We start from the raw sequence: 22,311 nt of genomic DNA, 5'->3' as shown, positions 1-22,311 counted from the left end.
TCCCTTATGGCCAAGGATTTGAGGCCAGCCTATACAAAATAACAAGAGCTTGTTTCAAAACAAAAACAACCCACCCCACAAAACTACACAATGGCTGAATACATTCCTAAAAGATAGATCTGATATAGTGATAGAGACAAATAATAGGAAAGAGACCGGAGAAAGTCCCTTACCAGAAGGTCCACAGAGGTGACAGTACACAGAGAGGAACCTGTTATAAATGGAAACAGGCGGCACAGCTATAAGAATGTCCATGCCCAGAAGAGAGAGAGCCAGCGAATACTGTGGGGAATGCTAAATGGTACAACACCTTAGGAAGAGAATTTTTTGCACTTTCCTACAAAACTAAACGTATTTTGTGAAACCAGCAACTAGCATGATCTTGGTATTGGGCCAAGTGAGATAAAAACTTACAGGATGACAGTGTGAACCAGCCTTTTGTCACTGTAACAAAATGCCAGAGATAAACAACTTAGAAGGAAGAAAGGTTCATTTTAAGACAGGGTTTCAGAAGTTTCAATAGAGAGAGGTGGAGAGGAAGAAAAGGAAGGGTTAGAATCTCAATACACCGCAAGAGCACCCCCAATGAAGACCCCACACACTTCCTACAAGCAAGCCTTTGGGGCTGTGGCTCAGATCCCAGTGTAGCAGTGTTAGCCACAACTGCCCATTGGCAGATGAATGGATACACTGCAATCCAATCCTCAGAAAACTAAGCATTACCAGACATCAAGCCAGCGATGAGCCAGCCAGGCTGCAGCTGGTCCTGCGCTTGCTTTTTCTGTCTCAGTGAGGCCCTGGACTTGATCCCCAGCCCTGCACAGACTGGAATGCTGGTCATGCAAATAATCCACCACTTGGCAAAAGTAGGGATGTTGTAGGAGGAGGGTGATGAGTTCAAGGCCAACCTGGGCTAAACAGGAAGACGCTGTCTCAAAAAGACAAGAGTCTGTAAATTTTATTTTGAAAATACAAAATATAAGCAATCCATAGAAACCCAAAGCAGATGGACAGGACACTATCCCCTCTCCCAGAGGCAACCACTAAGCCTTCAAACCTATAAGTTAACACATACATGCATGCATGCATATATTTACAAAGCATATGCATATATTTACAAAGCATCTGCATATATGTAAAAACATTCACACATATGTATTTGGTTCACCTGTTTGAAAACAGGTAAGTTTTTTCTTTCATATCTCTCTGTTTCTCTGTCTGTCTGTCTGTCTGTCTGTCTCTCTCTCTCGCTCTCTCTCTCTCTCTCTCACACACACACACACACACAGTGTTGCTATGTAGCCCAGATTGGCCTCAAACCCTTTCCCTTTCTTTTTTAATTATATATGTACGTGTGTTATTTCTTTACTAATTTATGTGCAGTGTGTGTGTCTACCCTGGAACTTACTTATCTGTCCCAGGTCACCGGGACGGAGGTGGAGACTTATCTGGCTCCCACAGCCCTTGGGTTTGTCACTAGAGCACATCAGATCAAGGAGCCAGGATGTGGTAGAACGTGATCTGGGGTAGCAGTCAGAAAAGCTGCCCTCTTCCCAAACAGGGCTGAGTCCCTACACGGGTAACCATTGGTCTGATGGCCCCAGGAGGCTGACAGAGCCTCCTTCCAAGGACAGGAGAAATGGTACAGGGGTACAGGGGACAGGTTTTAAACTGGAGGTTTCTGGAACTTCTCAACCCACAGAACTTCCTTCCCTCTCCAGGAAGATCGGGCTACTGGCTTGAGGGAAGAGGGCAGTCAGATACACCCAGTCCCTACGTAAGCACACACTCAGAGTCATCAGGGCTGGCCTCGCACCCTGCATACGCAGCAATGGCTTGCAGTTTCACGAAATGACTCATATGATCGAGGCTCTGATGAGCAATGGTTGGCATGTAGACTATCTATAAGCAGAATAGGACAACAGATGCTCAACCCTCAGCTTCAGCAAAGCAGTGTTTCAGGGAGCTGAAGGGATGGATGGCTCAGTGGTGGCTCAGTGGTCAAGAGCACCAACGGCTCTTCCAGAGGCCCTGGGTTCAATTCCCAGCACCTACATGGCAACTTACAACTGTCTGTGAGCAACTCCAGTTCCAGGGCTTCTGACACCTCACACTGATAGACAGGCAAGACACCATTGTACATAAGATAAAAATAAATGATGTATTTCTGTCTCTCTCTCTTCTGTCTCTGTCTCTCTCTCTTCTGTCTCTGTCTCTGTCTCTCTCCTCTCTCTCTCTCTCTCTCTCTCTCTCTCTCTCTCTCTCTCTCTCTCTCTCTCTCTCTCCATGTTAACCCTGAGTTCCTATGCTAGCCAACACACAGCCCTCAGATGTTGATTATCTTAGGGGAAGTGGGAGCATGGAATACTTGAAGGTACCTGTCCAGGCAAGGGGACCAGAGGCCCGACCTACTAAGGACCTGGGCCAGAGAGTCCTGAGCAAGCCTCTATGGTCCCAGGTATCTGTGAATGGTGGAGGGTGGCCTCCTGGCTTTGAACCCCAGAACTTTCGCCACTACACTATACTTTTGCACAGGACCTACTGATGCTGGGAACAGTAATCTCAGAGGCTGAGCTTCACGTTCTTGTGACAGAATAGCATGGAGTTAAGAATCAGTACACACCTGTGGTTTCTATAGCCAATGATCACCAACCAAGCTCCCACTTTTTCTTTTTGTTTGTTTGTTTGTTTGTTTTTATCAAGACAGGGTTTCTCTGTGTAGCCCTAGCTGTCCTGAATCCCACTTTATAGACCAGCCAGGCTGGCCTCAAACTTACAGAGATCCACCTGCCTCTGCTGGGACTAAAGGCGTGAGCCACCACACCCAGCTAAACCCCATGTTCTTTTTTTGGTTTTTGGTTTTTGGTTTTTTGGTTTTTAGAGACAGGGTTTCTCTGTATAGCCCTGGAACTCACGCTGTAGACCAGGCTGGCCTCGAACTCAGAAATCCGCCTGCCTCTGCCTCCCAAGTGCTGGAATTAAAGGCGTGCGCCACTACCTGCCCGGCAAACCCTGTGTGTGGCAATGTAGGACAACAGGATGAACACAAAGTTTGAAAGCAGACTGTGTAAGTTCAAATCCAAGCAAAGTTCCTACTAGCTCGGAGGTCCTGGGCAAGTTACTGAGCCTTCCTGTGGCCAGCTTCTCACCTCTATTATACAGGAATAGCAACAGTCTCCCTACGGTGTATGTTCTCCTTGTATCATTTTGCCTTTCATCCATTGGGTTGTCCCGATATAAAACAGCAAACTGAGTTTGGGAGGTCCCAGAAGACGCTGGGGCACGTGTTAAGGAGAGCTGTGGGGGCTGGGGGAGTGGGTCAAAGAGGGACTTGGCAGGGCAAAGGGGTGGGAGTGAGGTTGGAATAGTTTGAAAGGCAGAGGCTAGCAAGGGCAGTGCTACCACATGGGTCTAGAAAGGCCCCCAAAGGTCCATGTCTGTTGGAGGCTGAGTCCTAAGCCCCTGGGGCATATTGGTAGGCAGTGGAACCTTTGGGGGATGAGACTGCTGCTGGCAGGTCCTAGGCCACTGGGTAAATGTCTGTGAAGGAGACACTGGGATCCAAGCCTTTCCTCACTGCATCTTGGCTGCCATGGGGTAAGCAGGCTACAACCACACACCGCAGTGCACTGTGATGAGCAAAGCAGCAGCCCAGGCAGGACCTCTGAAGCCATCCTTCTGGCTTTTTAGCCGACTGCTTCAGGCAGCAGCGGGGTACACCTGTCTCCCAGATGAGCCCCATGATAATCCTGAGACCCAGCGAGAAGCAATGAGAAACGGCACTGCGGTGACTTGGCTGGGTCACAAAAGCAGAGCTCTCCGAATAGAGAGAGACTACTTTGTGGCACACGGAGGGAAGTGGCCAGCTACAGAGCCAGACCCAATTCCTCAGCAGACACTTGATGTGTGCTTTCCAGCTTCTAGAACTGTGAGCAAAACGCTTCTGCTGTCTAAGCCTTTCTCATTCACAGTATTCCATTACAGCAGTTCAAACAGACCGAGGCAAGCTTAAAGAAACATGTATGCAAGGCTGGAAGGATGGCTCAGGTAGTTAAGAGCACCAGGACCAGAATTCTGATCCCTGCATCACAGCCCTCAACTACTTGGAACTCCAGCTCCAGCGGGTAGATCCGACACTTGCTTCTGGCCTTACACAAACAGGTATCTATCTGGACTCTGGGCACTTGAACACACACGTGTACATACACACTCAGACAAAGACAGACACATACACACACACATAAACAAGAGAGTGGGGAAGAGGGAGAAGGAGAGAGAGATTAGGTTATGTTTGAGCACAGTTTGGATCATGGGAGTGCAAGTCTGTTTTTTTGTTTGTTTTTTTATAGGAACCCTATCTTTTTTTTAAGACTTATTTATTTATTTTATGGATATGAGTACTCACTGTCTTCAGACACACCAGAAGAGGGCATTATATCCAATTACAGATGGTTGTGAGACACCATTGTGGTTGCTGGGAATTAACTCGAGACCTTCAGAAGAGCAGTCAGTGCTCTTAACCGCTGAGCCATCTCTCCAGCCCCAGGTCTGTTCTTTTGTGTCACCATTCCCCACTATTGGTTATGCCCCAGGTCTGAAACAGGGTCTACTAGGACTATCTATGGAGCACAGTCAAAGGGACCTGCTGGTCATGGGCTCAGCATTGTGGAGCAATGGCAATATCTGAGAGTGCCTCCCCCCCCCCAGGTGTCTGGTCTCTCCAGCTCTGGCAAAGCCCAGCTGGGTTTCTCCCAAATCCCCCAGGCTTGAGATGCTCTATACACTAAGTCCTGCCGTGCCCACTCACTGCCTCTGTGCCACACCATCCTTCCAATAACTCAAGAGGGACAGGATCATAAAGGATCAAAACTCTCGAGCTCATCAAACTGGTGTGCGGATAGCAGGAGCTGACCCATAGGGTGGTGGGCAGGCTGACTGGCCATTAGGGAGAAAAGGGTACCCCAAAGCCTGATACAAGGCCATTATCCTCCAAATCTATCCTAGATACAGTCTTCAGTCCCAATGCTCCAGAGAACCTGAAAATGCTGCCTCCTACGGCCAAAGAGTCAGTCCAGTGTGACTGAGATTACACACTAGGTGGGCGTGGTATGATTCTGGATTACCCAGGACAGATCAATCCAACTGTAGGCGCCCTTACAAGTGGAAACTCTCTCTCTCTATGGAACACCAACAATGGGAAGCCAACAATGGCCCCACCTGAAGAGGAATGGGCCACAAAGACCGGGATGGCTACCAGCACCAAAGACACCAAGCAAACAGACCATTCCCAATTAAGGAACAACCCTGTGAGCACCTTAACATGACAGTCACAATCATGAGACTAGACTGTGAGATCAAACTGCTAGACAAGCCACAAGGCCACAGCTACTGCAGGGAACAGTAAAGGCTCCTAAAAGACGAAACTCAACACAGAACTGCCACAGGATCCCACAAGCAAAAGCAAGACCTCTCTCAGCTAGCCACGTGATGAACAGATAAAGAAAATCAGCTGCTCACTCTGAAAACGGGCCATCCTGATGTGTGCGATGGCACGGATGAAGCCAGCACACTAACTGAAATAAGGCAGCCACAGAAAGGTAAGTGCTGCCTAATTCCACTCTAAGACAGAAAGACATGGCTGCCTCGGAGGCTGGGGTAAAAGGGAAATGGGAAGATTGTTAAATGGGGACAGTAAGCTTGGGACGATGAGAAAGTTCTGGAAATGGACTGTGGTGAGGGATGCATACAAAGTGAATGTTCAATGCCACTGAACTGCACACCTAAAATTAGTCAACACAGCAAACCTCATGTCATGTAGATTACCACAAAAACATACTAAGTTTGCCTGCAAGAACAGGAATAGCAGACTAACCTATACAGTAGCCACCTCTCCCTTCTTCCAGACCCCTTCCTGGCTGAGGTCTGCCACCAGACCATACAGCCTGGCCAGCCTCTTTGACAGAAGCACCAAAGCCCTGACACCACAACAAATCATTTCTACAACAAAAGCCAAAGGGTGCTCCCCTGCCCTGGAGAAGGGGCTCAGATAAGGCTCGCTCACTTGTGTGATAGGTCAACACAGTCACCATGGTCACCGTGAGTCACCACAATAAGAGCTGGGTTTTCTGTGGTCAGGCAACAAACCCAGCCAGCAATGGGGAGGGGAGCTAAGCACCTGACTTAAGATTTATGCATGCAGGTAACATGCATAAATCTGGCCAGCTGGTCAGCCAAGGGTGGCCCTAAGGGTGAGTCGTTTACTCCTCCTACCCAGCACACCCCTTTTCTCCCCCACCCTTTACATATGGAGAAACTGACAACCAGAGAGGAAGTGGTTTGCCACCATGACACAGCAAGGGACCAGCCCTGGACCTCTTGCCTCCTTACCAAGTACTATGAAGCACAGGGCGTGGCACCAGCACAGGTTCAGCTCAGGAGGGACCTACTTCCCTTTATCAAAAGCTCTGAAAGACTAAGAGTTCTAGGTAGGCCCAGTGCCTCAACCTAAGGTAGGTAATGTGCAGAAGACCAGCGAGACCAAAGGATGATTTTGCACAAGGAGAAGTGGTATAGAGCCCTGCCTGACACCTTGAGCCACGCCCAAGGACTCAGCACACTGAACAAGATCTCCAGTAAGAACGGGAGAGACCAGGAGAAGACTCGGAGGGGAGAGAGCCACTGATGAGACGTATCAGAGGGGATACAAGTGATATGCTCAGAGACACAGAGGAAATCTATTCATGAAGCAAAACAGAAAGGAAATGCTGTACACATGGAACACTGAGGAAGCAGTAAAGTCTCTTAGAAACTGAAAAGGGAAAATATTATTTTTTAAAAAAATCAAAGTTCAATAGATCAGTAGCCAATGAAATGTTCATGTTAAGGGACTGAAAAAACAGACAACTCTACCATTCAATACAAGGGTTAGAGAAGAGAGCACAGGAAAAATCCAGAGAAAAAAGAGCCACAGGAAGCTGGGGGTTGTGAGCGATACCTGCAGTCCCAGCACTCAGTAGCAGAGGCAGGGGACCTGGAAGTCACTGAGACCTGCCTTTACTGCATGGGATCTTATGTGAAGACAGAAGCAAGCCAACAAACAGCAGCTAGAGAGAGGCTGTAGTCAATCATAATGTGTGTATGCACAAGCATGACGACCAGGGTTTAATTCCCAGCACTCACATCAAGAGCCAGACACAGACACGGCTTAGAATGTGAGTGCTGGGGAGGCAGAGGCAGGTGGATCCCTGGGGATTCCTCAAGGGAACAGGAAAGAGTGATGGAGAAGGACATTCAGTATCCTCTTCTGGCTTCTGTACACACACATAGGCACATACATGTTTATATCACACACACACACACACACACACAGGTACACTAGGTGATGGATGATGATGATATAACACTACCACCTGAGCAGAGAGCAGAAGGCGAAACGACACCATCAGCAAAGCTCACCCACCGGACACTTGCCAACTCAGAGGCAGAGAGACAATGCTACAAGCTTTGAGGAGAAGAAAGGAGCTAAGGTTCCTCAGGGGAAGATGGCACCGACACTGGACTCCTCGACTCCTGCTGGGAACTAGGAGACAATAGCTCTTCCCTTCAACCTTCTCAGGAGAAACTGGTTCCAGCGGTTCATTCCTAAGGCCGGCTAAATCACCCCCCTAGCAACCAGATGCCACAGACTTCCACAAAGACTTTAAAAAGGGCACAAAGCACAAAGGGAATCTAACACAGATGTTTAAAAGGCAGTCCCAAGATGATAACTGAATGACAGACTTGGAGAACAACTTGTCCACCTCAGGGCAACCGGTATGGAAAAAACTCAAAGCTAAGGGAAGAATGACTCACCGCAGGACAGGAAGTCACCTGGTAGCCCTGCACAGCATAACCACACGGATGGCCTGGGGCAGGAGTGAGCAGTACCTACTGCAGTCGTCGTTTTGCAAGAATCAAATCCTGATATGTATTGATTCCTATCTACCCAAGCAGCACGCCAGCAAATAATGTCTCAATTGACAAATTAGCAAACAAAACTGTAAGTCAATCATTTAATTAAACATATTAAGGACAGACAGTTATCTATACAGAGGTAGACAAAGGGGCGGGTGCATGGGCAGACAGCTGGTTTCATTATAAGCCCTTCAGACCAATAGGGTTGAGTTTCCTCATTCAGCAAGCTATGCGTTTTATAATGCAGCTACATAAAGTGCTACACAGGACAGGGACCCTGACACCGAACTAAAAATGGACAACGGTCAGCACACCTGAGCTCCAGGATTCAACTACTCTCTGAAACATAAACACACTTCTTAGCTGAAAGCTGAAACACCATTTGTTCTCAGTCCCTCTCTCCCCCCTCTCTCCCTCTCTCTCTCTCTCTCTCACACACACACACCTGTCCCTGAGTTTTTTGTTTATCAACATCTACAGGCATACACAGAGGTTTGTGGAGCATACCCCGTACAGGGTTGTAGGAGCCCGCTTAAGGAAAGAACACAAACACCTTACTTTATGCCAGTGTTGTCATGTGCATTTGTGTCCAGAAAACACACACAGCAATATTTCAAAGCCATTCTTCCTGCCCTCATGGGGGTGGGGAAAGCCTGAGAGGGTGGAGTGTAATTTTGGGGGCTACACCAGGGTGTGAGGAAATGATTCTCTCCAGTGGACCCAGGTAGACTCAGACTCCCTGGGGTTCCTCAAGCTCACCTCTCCAGGAAGCCTGGGCTTCGTGAAAGTATCCACCATCAGGAAGGTTCTGGGCTCAGAGTTACTTCCTTGGAGAAACAGAAAGAATGAAGAGGGAATCTAGGACTTAAACTTTTTCAGAAATGGAACAGGAGGGGCTGGGCCCTAGAGGCCATCTCTCTCCTCTGGAAGGCACTGCTACACCCTATTGCCCCAGCAAGGGACGGAGGGCAGGAGGCTGAGACCCCGGTCTGATCCTGTATCACTGTTGTGTGCTCATCAGCCGTTCATCTGCCCTGCAAGTTCAGTGCCTTCACACCTGGAAGACACTGATGTTCAGCCCTGCCTAGAAGCCTTGGGGTTTAAAAAGCCCTTAGAGTCAAGTCTTCTGTAGTGCTAAGGCCAGAAACTGAAAGGAAGTCCCCGAAGAACACGCAGATCAACCAGGAGTAAGGTTCTCTGTCAGATCCTGGCCCTCTACAGCTGGCCTTCTGCACTCGGGGTTACACTGAGCCACCGAGGAATAGCAAAAAGACAGGAGGTCCAAAAGACACCCCCAAGGAATGCACGTGACAGGAAGAAGCCAGGAAATATTCTGTTCCTCATTTATCCAAGCTTGGCAATCTCCATCTTAGACAACTGGTCAGCCAACTTCCCGGAGGCCACACATGAAGTCCCACCCCTTTCAGGGGTGTCCTTCCCACTCACAATGATGCCTCTTTCTGGAACCCTTGCCACACTCAGCCTAGCAAGCTCTCTCTCTGTCCACGCCTTCCTTCTAGTTCCTAGGCTAGGCATCTCCTCACTGAACGGTTCATCAACCTTCCCAGCAATCTCTTGGCTGCATACCACGCTACCACTCCCTTTTTATACATCAGGGAACAAAGCTCAGAGGTCAAGGGGCAGTGCCAGGATGGCTTGCACTGGGCCACCCAGGAGAATGATGGGTGCTACGGACTATCAGATAGCCTGCTCTCCTTGCTGCTTCCTATGGAGGCCCAGCAGAGTTGGCACTGGGATATTAGACTTAGCTGCATCCCACTAGGACCACGAGTTCCCAACTCATCTCTCCTCACTCTAGCTGGCTCCTGCGCTGAAAGCCTGTTGGTAGATAGACTCTAGGAATTTAGGAGACAAGCCTTACCCATCTAGAAGATTCCCTTCTCCCTCCCATCCCAAACAGGATCCTAAATGATGCAAGAAGATGTACGAACATCCTGGCTCTTGCAGGTCTACAGTACCACACCCTGTGATCATGGGACACTAACCTCCCCAATGTGGGTCATGAGTGCCATTAGGTGACTGACACAAGCCAGAGAGCCCTCGGGAAGCATTCACCAACCGTGACTCCATTTTCCCAGGCACTACACAAAAGGCCCACTGAAGGTGGAGGCAGGCATTTAGCTCCCCACCCACATACCAGGAATTAAAAATAGCAGAATTGACATCAATCATTCTTGGGGCGGCAGGGCAGACGCCACCATCCAAGACTGTCTCTGGGGCAGCCCAACCTAGAGAAATTCTGGGCAAAGCTGGCAGGAGAGTAGCCACAGCAATTGCTAGGGCCCCACCAAGGAGCAGAGCCTGAGAGAACAAACCTGAAAGAACCTTCTTAGAAATAAAAGCCAGTCCCCAGTGGCATTTGGGTTGCTCCAGAACTGTGCCATCACTGAGCCCATTTGAGTCTGTGGCTGACTTGATTTGGTATGTGCCAAGGCCCAGGGAGCAGGAGAGACTGGCCTGAGTTCTCCAGGCTGGCTGAGGACAGCACAAGGCCTGAAACCGTTATCTGCTGACTTCCTGGCCAGAGCATCTCAGCCCGAGCTGACATCGTGCTCTCTAGGCTCCATCACACTCAAACCCAGCTGGAGGGAAAACTGAGAGACGTGAAGGTCAACCTGAGAAAACCAAACTGAGGTGCGGATGGTGACCTTCCCAACAACTCCCACATAAACTGAGTCATACACAGAGTGTCATCTGTTCCAGGGAGCTAAGAGTGACAGCAGAGAAGCCAGAGTGGGCAGCTGCAAATGTATCCCTCGTGAATGTGAGGACCCATAGAGACCATTGGCCTCAGCTCACCATTCAGGGCTGTTGCCATGTAGGGCCCTACATGCCATATTTAGAGTTAAAGAAGCAACCTGGGAGAAGGTGACATAGTAAGGACTTTCCATCCCAAAGTTGGGTCTTGGAAGCCACTGTGTTGCATGGGGACTGGAAGATCTGAGGGTGCAGATCACAGCATGAGCTAACAAGCTAGGCCTCTTAGAAGAGGGCGAAGGAATAGAGGCCTGCCAGCATGTTCCCCAACCCCCAGGGACAGAGCTGCCCTGCTGTATGCCCTGATGGCTTCCGGCTGCTACGACATATGGCTCAGTTTCCACTCCCTAACCTGTGTAGTGCCAGCTCAGCCAATGACAAGAGGAGAAACATCTTAATTTTGAACTGAGGAGAAAAGTGGGTGGTGTTCCCAAACCTTCTGACTGTTACCCCTGAACCATCTGTCCTGTCTTACTTTTAGGAACAGAACGCTCACTATAACCCGGCACACAGCAACCCCAAAACCATGTTTCCTGGATCTCCATCCACTCTGCAGCGCCTGCCAGTGAGGACTGCACTGGGCTGATCTGGACCACACGGTGAAGGAGAGCATCACCGACATGTGACCCTGGGACTGGATGCATTAGTACATCCTGGCCACCCGCCAGAATTCAAACCCTCAGACGACACATACGCATACACAGACACACAGGCACATGCCCCCGGGTCAGCAGCTGGGATCTAGAACTGTGTTTCAGCAAGCCTCACACATGTTCAAGTGTGAAAAACACAGCCTTAGAAAATGCCTGATGTGATTAATGTTAGGCTCCTGGTGCCTGGACTACCCTGTGGTAAGAACCTAGCCTCTGATGTCTGGAGAGAGGCAGAGACAAGCCTTCTTTGATAAACGAGTAAGTCTGAATCCTAACAGCAGGGCAGAGGAGTGATGAGACACTGAATGGCTCTAACAAGAAACAAGACGGAAAAGAAAACAGCCTCCATGCGGAACAAACAGCAAGGACAACACAGAATCAAATTACGGCCAGCCACAACAGGAAGAGTGTCACATCAAAGTCCTCCAGAGAGGACGGTAGCAGGCATCCCCTTTTTCTCCAAGCCCAGAACAGGAGATGATTAGAAGAGAAACACATTTTTAAAGTGTAAATGATTAAAAATTCATGATAAGTCAAAGAGATACAAAGAAAGCAAACATGAGGCGTGAAATATTAATATTAAAAATGTGTTGATGGTTGAAATATTTCAATAGATAAAATGCTTTGCAAGCATGAGGAACTGAGTTCAAATCCCCAGCACCCATGTAAATGCCAGGTGTGGAGGGACATGCCAACAATCCCAGCACTTGAAGAGTGGTGGAGACGGGAAGATCACTCAGCCTGCTGGACATTCAGCCTAATAAATAAGCACACTGGCAAGTTCTAGCAGCAGCAAGAGACACTGTCTCAACAGACAAGGTAGAGTGACAGAGGACAACATCTGATGTCACCCTCTAAATCTCCACGTGTGCATGGCACAGACACACACACAGACAGACAGACACACAGGCACACACAGACACACACACACAAACACACACAGACACACACACAGAGACACATACACACACAGATACACATAGACACACACACAGAGATACACACACACACACACACACACATACACTCCTTGAGTACTTTTTTCATAATGCTGCCCCAGCAAACCAAGAACTTTTCCAGCTATGTGTCCAGTTGTTTGTCTCTGTCTGAAAGCATAGACCTTAGAAAATGTCTAAGCTCAGTGAGAGTAAGAAAACCAGGCTCCAGGCCAGTGTGGTCCAGAGAAGGAAAAGAACAGAGACTCCACAGCAGGCTTCTGCTCATGTGTTCCTCTGTACCCTTGTATAGTAACTGCACTGGAGAAGGATGGAGAAAACCCATCTTGTTGCCTCAGCTGAGAAAGGATACGTGCCCATGTCCAGGGATGTCAGAGCTGGCCACACATCCCTGGACACATAGGAAGGGGCCCAAAGCTCCGTGTGTGTGTGTGTGTGTGTGTGTGTGTGTGTGTGTGTGTGTGTGTGTTGGGGGTGAGGAGGATTTCCTGCCATGGTGCTGGTATAGATCTTCTATGGTTTGTCCCCTAAAGGCCCACTTGGTGGAAGTGTGACGCTTTGTGCAGTGGCACTGAGAAGTGACAGGGCTTTAGGAAGTGGGCTGAGGGAGATGTGAAAACTTGTTATTATAACACCAATGGCTTCATCCTTTCTTCCTTCTCCTTCCTAGTCTGCCACACTATGACGCAGCAAACAGTTGCCAGGACGCTGAGCGGAATCAACTTCTCTTTATTTGCTACCCAGCTTCAGATATTCTGTTATAGCACCAGAAACAGACTAAGACCCCCAAGCGTTTACAGGTTAAGTCTTGTTCTATCCACTCTTTCCAAAAGCCTGGCTCTCATAAGGACAAGGACCACTGCTCATCAGCAGGCTGAGAAGCAAGACCCTACTACAAACTATTCCACCAGTGCCTAGCTTGAAGGGCACAGGGGCATAGCCTGAAGTCTGTCAGAGGACACTGCCTCTAAACGTCTGGGTCCTGCTGTTTCGTAAAAATGTGTTTTTATTAATTTTAGGATTGTAAGAAAAGACATTATCCCACCTCTTGGCTATTCCTAAAACATAAATAATACAGACCCGAACACCAAAGATCACACAATACAAACCACAAAGCAGGCCTGAAAAACCTGTTAACTCGAAACATGAAAGCCAAGTTCGTAAAAGCCATAACCATTGCCAAGGACAAATTGAGTTTGATTTACAGTCAGAATTATTTAGTCTTTTTTTTTTTAAGGACTGATTATATACAACCTAGGCCGGCCTTACACTTTATATACAGTTCATGTTCTGAACTCATGAGCCTCCTACCTCAGTCTCCAGAACACTACGACTACTGGTCCATGCCACCAGAATCGGTTTTACAGTGAGAATTTCTGATACATCTCTCAGTGATAAGAAAAGGTCACGTTGAATTTGAAGGTACACTTTAACACTATGTAATCAGCCACGAGGAGGACTTCATGCAGTCGAAAAGAGACATTTGCTGTCTTCTGCTAGTCACAGTCCCCTAAAACCAGGACCCAACCCCCTAAAACCGGGACCCAACCTGAAGCAGTCAGCCTGTCCACAACACTACCAACTTGGAAATTCAGGACGGTTTTCCTGAATAGTCCCTATATCAGAGCTGGTTTACAGTAACCAGGACTGTAAGGTGGAACCCGGTGCTTTGCACGTGCAGCCATTTAAATGAAAATGATCAGCTGGGCAGTGGTGGCACACGCCTTTAATCCCAGCACTCGGGAGGCAGAGGCAGGCGGATTTCTGAATTCGAGGCCAGCCTGGTCTACAAAGTGAGCTCCAGGACAGCCAGGACTACACAGAGAAACCCTGTCTCGAAACAAAACAAAACAAAACAAAACAAAACAAAACAAAACAAAACAAAACAAAACGAAGAAAATGGTCCCCATAGACTCACTCACAGGGAGTGGCACTATTAGAAGGTGTGGCCATCACAGTCAGCTATTGGATGTATCACAGGGCTCCCAATGGAGAAGCTAGAGAAAGTACCCAAGGAGCTAAAGGGATCTGCAACCCTATTGTCGGAACAACATGATGTACTAACCAGAACCCCGGAGCTCTTGTCTCTAGCTGCATATGTATCGAAAGATGGCCTAGTCGGCCATCATTGGAAAGAGAGGCCCATTGGACTTGCAAACTTTATATGCCCCAATATAGGGGAATGCCAGGGCCAAAAGAATGGGAATGGGTGGGTAGGGAAGTGGGGGGGCGCTATGGGGGACTTTTGGGATAGCATTGGAAATGTAACTGAGGAAAATATGTAATAAAAATATTAAAAATTTAAAAAAAAAGGTGTGGCCATGTTGGTAGAAGTGTGTCACTGGGGGTGGGCTTTGAAGTTTCATAAACTCAAGCCAAGGCCAGGTATGTCCTTCTCTTCCTGATGCCTGTGGATCCAGTTGTAGAACTCAGGGTTCCTTCTCCAGCACCATGTCTGCCTGCCTGCCACCATGCTTCCCACCAAGATGATAATGGACTAAACCTCTGTTCTGTAAGGCAGCCCCAATTAAATCATTTCCTTTATAAGAGTTGCCTTGGTCATGGTGTCTCTTCACAGCAATAAACAGTAACTAAGACTGTGGAAAGCCACCCGCTAGCATTATATCCAAAGGACAGAACTGATGGCGGCAGGGTTTTTCAATGACAAGAAAGCAACAAAGTGAACTAAAAATGGGAAGGAATGGATAAAAGTTAAAATTGATGCCCTCTGCACACATACACACACACACCACACACACACACCACTACACAACACACACACACACACACACACACACTACTGAAAGCAACTAGAATCTTATTTCTTTATTTAGAAAACTTAAAACTTAAGTCAATAAAAACAGGAAAAAAATTCATAATCCACAAGCAAGGGGAAGACTGAATAAATTATGGTAATTCTGCAATGAGAACATTCCACTGCGGCTGACCTGGAGCAACAGTCACCCAGTTGGTTACTGTCGCAATAAACAAGTCATACACAGAAGCTGCAGTATGAGGTACAGGGGCTGTGGCCTCCAGCACCGACACTCCTCAGGTGACAGAGCCTGGGCTCGCTCTCAGCCTCTCCTCCTTCAGCTGCTCCTGAGGTTTGCTCCGGCTCTTCCTTCCCATCCCCGGCTGTCCCAACAACACTGTGCAGACTCCTCTGGTCTACTGCAGCAAGATGACCCTGCCCCTGTGACTATCTCACGTCTGTCTGTCTGTCTATCTATCAATCATCTATCTATCGATCATCTATCTGTCGGTCTGTCTGTCTGCCTACCTACCTACCTATCATCTCTTCTGCTGCTCACTTTCCTCTACTCAGCTATTCCAGGGGGTTCTTTAACATCACCATGCCCTTGACTTCAAATATAAATACAACCTAGACAAAATTGCCTGTCTAGCCCAGGCGATTCAATTCCTCAGTCCTGCCGGCCTCCACCCCCACTTAGTCTCCAACGACTCCTGAAATGAAACATGAGGGTAGTTCATGACCTTCTCCACCGTCCAAACTGGGTCCTCATCCAGTCTCATGGGTCACACACAGGGTAAAGCCAGCGTTCCGGTAGGTAGGCTGGAGGCCGCTGCAGATGGCTATCAGGGTTCTGGGGGAAGCCTGGTAAGGAAAAGCTCTCTCCCGGGTCAAATGATGGACTGACTCTACCTCTGGCTCTGGGCAGACACATGACATTTTGATCTACTCCAAAGATTAGATCCCTGGATACTACAGGCTCCTCTCTAAGAGTGAAATGAGCTGGGCCTGTCAATCACCTGACCAAACGTTAATTCACCTTGCTGCAATCACTCCTAAAGTCATGATTAGGAGATAGGAGGATTTCCCTTCGTGGAATGATGTCCTAACCCCCTGCAGTCCTACAGAGCTTCCCACATGCGGCACTGTAACTGCCAACTTCTCTGCACCACTTAGGAAAACAACTTTCCCGCCCCCGCCCCGCCCCCGCCCCCGCCCCCGCCCCGCCCCCGCCCCCAGTCTTCTTTCCTTTCAGATATTACACACAGCCTGGGCACGCTCTTCCAGATCCTCTGGGCTGCTTTGTCACCCTCTTTCTCTTCCCTTCAGCCATGTGGCTGCTTGTCAGCCACGAGGCAATTTGCTGACCCCCATTACTAAACCTACTGCTTGTTTTCTTTCTTCCTTTTCTTTCTCTTCCTTCTTTCCTGCCTGTCTTTCTTTTCTTTTCTTTCATTTTGTTTCGTTTGTTTCCAGACAGGGTTTCTCTGTGTAGCCCTGGCTGTCCTGGAACTTGCTCTGTAGACCAGGCTGGCCTCGAACTCACAGTGGTCCCCTGCCTCTGCCTCCCAAGTGCTGGGATTAAGGATGTGGCCACCACCAGGCTCGATGGCATGCCTGCCTTCTCTCTTCCTCTCCTCCATCTCCTTCCTCTTGGTATCTACTGTGATTCACCGTGTGCCTGGGTTTTCCTTTCCAACTCTAACAAAACGGTCCTTGAACATCCTTCCAAGTCCTTGAACATCCTTCCTAGATTCTCTTACTAACAAGACTAAGAACTCAAAGAGGGGGCAGCCCCTGATATCCCCAGGGACACTAGGTCTTCTTTTGGGCATACAGAACTGGCTGGACAGGCAGTGGTCAGTCACTAAAGATTTCAACAGAAACATGCCTTGTCACCCAATTACTAAAAATACCTGTGCCCTTTGTGGTGGGCACAGCAAGCTCTCGTTCATTAACGCTGGCCCTGCCCCGTTACACACCCTGTTCCCCCAAAGACGGTTTGAACACCAGGCTTCACGTTCTCCCTGTCCACAGTGTCCAGATTCTTCTCTCCCTCACTCGGAATTCTCACTCCTCTTGCAAGCCAGCCTCCACTGAAGGGCTCGGGTCCCTGAGTCCTTCGACTGTCTTCTTTGCTGCTAAGACAGTGGGTCCTTCAGGAACCCAATCCCCAAAAAACTAACACTACTAATCACAGAGCCAGCTTTGCCCATGATATGCTCCACCTTAAGCTTCCAGCTTCCTTAGTAACACACCCACAATATCGGGATCATCGCTGCTCCCTCAATAACCTCAAAACCCTTCCGCAAACATAGTCATCTGATTCTCTGCTGGAGGCAATCATTTATCATCCAGAAAACTGGGACCATGTGGCGACATGGCTTGTCTCCAACTAGCTGGAAGATGAACTGTCCTCTAATCCTCTAGTTCTTTATTACTTTATGGGTGCTATGCCTACATCTACCTATGTACACACTTACATGACTGGTGCCCTCCAGACGTCAGAGACCCTGGATGCTAGGGATGGCTGTGAGGAGCCATGTGGGTGCTGGAGGGGAGCCTGGGTGTTCTGTAAGAGCAACAAGTGCTGGGTGGTGGTTTGAACAGAGACTAGTCCTCACAAGCTCACATGTTTGAGCAGCTGGTTTCCAGTTGGTGGCTGCTGGGAAGGATTAGGTGTGGCCTTGCTGGTGCAGTGTGTCACTAGAAGTGCGCTTTGAGGGTTCAAAAGACCCACAGTTAGTTCTCTCTGAGTCAAGATGTGAGCTCTCCACTGTTTCTGCTGCAATGTGACTTTGCTCCACCATTATGGACTCTAACCCTCTGGAGGCATAAGTCCTATCAAATGCTTTCTTAAGTTGCGTTGGCCATGGTGTTTTGTCACAGTGGCAGCAGAGTAACTGATATGTGCTCTTAAGCACTGAACCAGCTCTCCAGCCCCTGTCCCCTAACTGTTCAGATGCACTCACTCTATTCTTTTTTTTTTTTTTTACAAATACACTTTTTTTAAACATTTATTTATTACTGTATGTAAGTACAGTGTGGCTCTCTTCAGACACACCAGAAGAGCATCAGATCTCATTACAGATGGTTGTGAGCCACCATGTGGGTGCTGGGATTTGAACTTGGGACCTCCAGAAGAGCAGTCGGTGCTCTTAACCACTGAGCCATCTCTCCAGACCCTATTCTTTTTTTTTTTTTTTAAATGCACTTTATGTAAGAACACTTGATCTGCATGTACATCTGTACACCAGAAGGTGGCACCAGACAGGTATGAGATGTCACATAAGTACTGGGAATTGAACTCAGGACCTTCAGAAGAGCAATGAGTACTCCTAACCACTGAGCCATCTCTCCAGCCCCCTGGAACGCCATTCTTTCTCCTATTAGTGTGGGCTGACCATTTCACTGCATAGCTGCTCTTCTCCTCTATGACAACCAGCCAAGTGGCCCTGGGAACTTTCATGAGTTACGGCGGTCAACATGCCTGACGTAGGCCAACCGGTTTTAGAGGTTATTGGACGGTTCCATTCCAAACAGAGTTCAACAACTGTTCTTAGAAATGCCAACTCCCACCAAGGAAACCAGATTCCATTTATTCTCAGCGCTGTCCTATCTAAGCAACACACAAATGCTTGATGCTCTGGAAGGAATGAGCTCAGTGGGTATCGAGAAGGTTAATAGAAACTGGAGTGTGTTCCCCTGGCTAGGCCTGTGAAGTATAGCCACACCAACTCTCCCAATCCCGTGGGACCCAATGCTAGAAACTGCTTTGGGCTCAAGATGAAGCAAAGCATCTAGGAAGGGAAGAAGAGATCATCTCTGGCCTTCAGGAAACAAAATATGCAATCCCACTCATCTCTGTGAGTTTGAGGCCAGCCTGGTCCACAGAGAGAGTTCCAGGTCAACTAGAGCTATAGAGAAACTACTTGAAAGAGGACCCACACGGGCTCTTAGAAAGATTCAGGAAGTCTCCACCCTCCAAAGGCACAAAGGCTAGATATGTGGTCATACAAATCCTTCCAAGGCCTGTCTGGAGAACTGGGCCAATAACAGAGAGGTTAAAGAGAATGGCTTGTAAGTAAGGAATGGACAAACAAAGAAAAGAGAGCAGAGAGCTGTGTGCTGGGACAGGGCAGTTCAAGCTGGCTGCACCTTGTGCTCTTGCTATCGCTGTACTATCTACTAGCTGTCGCATTTGATTACTTATACACCAGGCCTTGCCTTGTGTGCTTTATGCATCTCCCAGCCACCCGTGATACACAGGTACAGTACATCAGTTGCCACTGGTTCTAACCGCTCAGTACCTGAGCATGGCAGAACTGTTAAAAACATCAACTTGTGCCAGGCAGCAGTGACCAACCTGCACCATGCAATGGTGGCACACACCCTTGATCCCAGCATTTGGGAGATAAAGCAGGCAGATCTCTGTGAATTCAAGGCCTACTTGGTCTACAGAGTGAATTCCAGAACAGCCAGGGCGACACAGAGAAACTCTGTCTCAAACAAACAAACAAACAAACAAACAACAACAACAACAACCCAAACCCGAAAAACCCATTAACTTGCTGGGCATGGTAATACTCGCTTTTAATCCCAGCACTCAGGAGGAAGAGGCAGGTGGATCTCTCTGAGTTTGATGCCAGCCTGGCCTACAGAGCGAGTTCCAGGACAGTCAGAACTAGAGAGGGAGACTCTGTCTCAGAAAAAAAGAAAGAAAAAAGAAAAAAAGAAAAACAACTCAAGAGGCTGGAGTGATGGCTCAGCAGTTAAGAGCACTTGTAGCCCCATGGCAGTTCACAACTCCAGTTCAAGGGTATCCAATGCCCTCTTTGTCTTCCAAGGGCACCAGCTACCCACATGGTACACAGACATACATGAAGACAAAAACACTTATAAATACAAAATGAAATTTGTTTTAAAATTGTGAAAATAAGCCGGGTGCAGTGGGACATAATTTTGATCCCAGCCCTCAGGAAGCACAGACAATCAAATCTTTGAGTTCGAGGCCAACAGAGTCTATAGAGTGAGTTCCAGAACAGCCAGGGCGACACACACACACACACACACAAAAAAAAAAAAATAAGAAAGGTAAAACTAGGTTAGCCATAGGACAGGAAAGCTCTCTCCGTGGATAAGAGTGAATACTGCTCTTGACAAGGACCAGATTTCAGACTCAGGACGTTCATAACTTGTAACTTCAGCTCCAGCGGAACTGAATGTACACACACGCTGTATGAGTCTTGAGATTGAAGTCTGCGACCAGACTGGTCTACAAAGCAAGTTCCAGGCCAGCCAATGCTAAATTGGTAGACCCTGTTTCCAAAGCAAACAAACAAACAACAACACCCCCACCCCAAACTAACAAAACAAAAAATTAACTCACACAATCCTCACAGTGAGTCTATGAAATAGGAATTATAATTACCCTCATTTTACAGTGCAGAAATTAATGAGGTATCAGGAAGGGATGGAGGAATCCGAAGTGGACACCTGTCTTAGAGCAACAGACTGTGTGGGTGAGCTCGCCTAGCTTCCCCAGCTAGAGAATCCCGAGAACAGACAAAGCCTTGGGGGAACAGCCCTGTTAATCCTCCAGGAATTCCCAACAACTGACGGAAGCAAGGAAATAATGAAGGAGAAAAATGGGAGCAGGCTGAGGGTGAGCAAGACACCTGGCCCTTCCCCGAAAGGATCTGGGTCCAAGACTAGTCATCCTTTCGACAATGACACACACTGCCATCAACAAAGTTGAGAACAGCCCAACCCAGGGCCGCATTGGTAGCTTTCTTCCGCAATAAGGCAGCCTCGGGGCAAGGCAGCCTCGGAGCAAGCAGGGAGCAAGCTAGTTGAATCCTGTAAAGGGATCAGACTAGTAGGCTGACACTCTAGGTGTAGGGTCTGGGAAACCCAATCTCCAAGGACGCCCACTGATTAGCCGGCGGGGAGAAAAATCTCCAAGGAGAATGTGCCCAGCATGAGTTTAGCTATTCTCCCCCAGATTTGTTTGACACCTTGTACGCCTTTAGGAGACTGGCCTGAGCCCACGGGACGTCGGGGTTGCCAAGCTCAAGCAAGCGTTCTTGAGGACTCTGGAACGAGAAGCGGGGGCAGGGGCAGAGGGATCGTAGCTGGATAAGCGGTAAGGAAGACAGGCAACACGGCATCTGGCACAATCGTGCATTCTCTGTACCGCTTGGGAGCCTGCCTTATATAAACCCAGGGTGGCAGGTCCAGGAACCCGCGCCCTGCAGTTCCGGAGCAAAGTTCCCAAAGACAGCTTTCTCGGCCCGCTGGGCTCGGCTCAAGCTTCTCCCGGAAGCGCACTGAGATAAGACCTCAGTCACCCCCAAGTTCGCACACCCTGGGACCCTGCGGTCCCAGGCTCACCTGCCCTGACCCTGTTCAACTCCGGGCCTTGTCCTCGGGGGAACATTGCACCCCACGCCACGCGCGAATACCCCTCATGCGGAAGCCGCCCGCCGGGACCCTCACGCACCTGGCACCAAGGACCGGGACACTGAGCTCGAAGAGCAACTCGTTCCCACTCCCGCTTTCCTGGATCCCAACCCGAGAGTGTCTGCGCACGGTCGGAGGAGGAGCCGGCAAGGCGGAAAACTCCCCGGGCGCGGCCGCGTTTGTCGCCCCGGGGCGGAGCCGCACGAGAGGGGCGGAGCCTCTCTGGAGGGGCGGGGTGCGTGGGACCACGCCCACAGGTGAGGGCTGCGCTTCAGTGGTGGCTTTGTAGGAAGCCCCGAGCTTTCCGGAGCAGAGCCGCTCTAGACCTCAGGATGAGAGGACATTCTCGCGGGTGTTTATTTTCAGGAGTTTGACAGCGAAGAAAACTTAAAACAGTCACTGTGTACGGCAGGAGGAAACTTCACAATGGAAAAAATTACCACCTCAACCAGTGACCAGGGCCAACATCAGCAGTGGTAATTTATATTGATCTTCTGTCGTGTGGTGTCTTCCTCCTGGAGACACATGACCCCATAGTAATCGTGCAGAAATATCAGACAAGCCCCAGTTGAGGAACTCAGGACTGTCCAAAACTCTCAAGGTTGTCAAAACAAGAGAAGTCTGAGAAGCTGTCACATGGAGATATGAAAACTAAGTAATGTGACATCTTGGATGGGATCCTGGGAAAAGGACACTAAGTTAAAAAAACAATGACATCTGGACCATATATAGATTTTAATAGCAATGCATCAAT

At 48.7% G+C, this 22,311-nt stretch overlaps 1 protein-coding gene across 1 annotated transcript in view; it reads right to left on the bottom strand.

Annotated features, from left to right (window-relative positions):
* The window catches only part of Anxa11 (annexin A11), a 44,825-nt gene extending 23,076 nt beyond the window's left edge, over window positions 1-21,749 (bottom strand). Inside the window, exon 1 of the mRNA XM_021181626.3 lies at window positions 21,598-21,749. The gene's annotated coding sequence lies outside the window, so the exon portion shown is untranslated. The remainder of the gene's footprint in view (window positions 1-21,597) is intronic.
* Window positions 21,750-22,311: the final 562 nt, after the last annotated feature.

This window comes from Mus caroli, unplaced genomic scaffold (assembly GCF_978045245.1).
Source record: "Mus caroli unplaced genomic scaffold, Mus_caroli_1 scaffold_12, whole genome shotgun sequence".
NCBI classification, from domain to species: Eukaryota; Metazoa; Chordata; class Mammalia; order Rodentia; family Muridae; genus Mus; species Mus caroli.
This window is presented reverse-complemented; position numbering and strand designations above follow the sequence as displayed.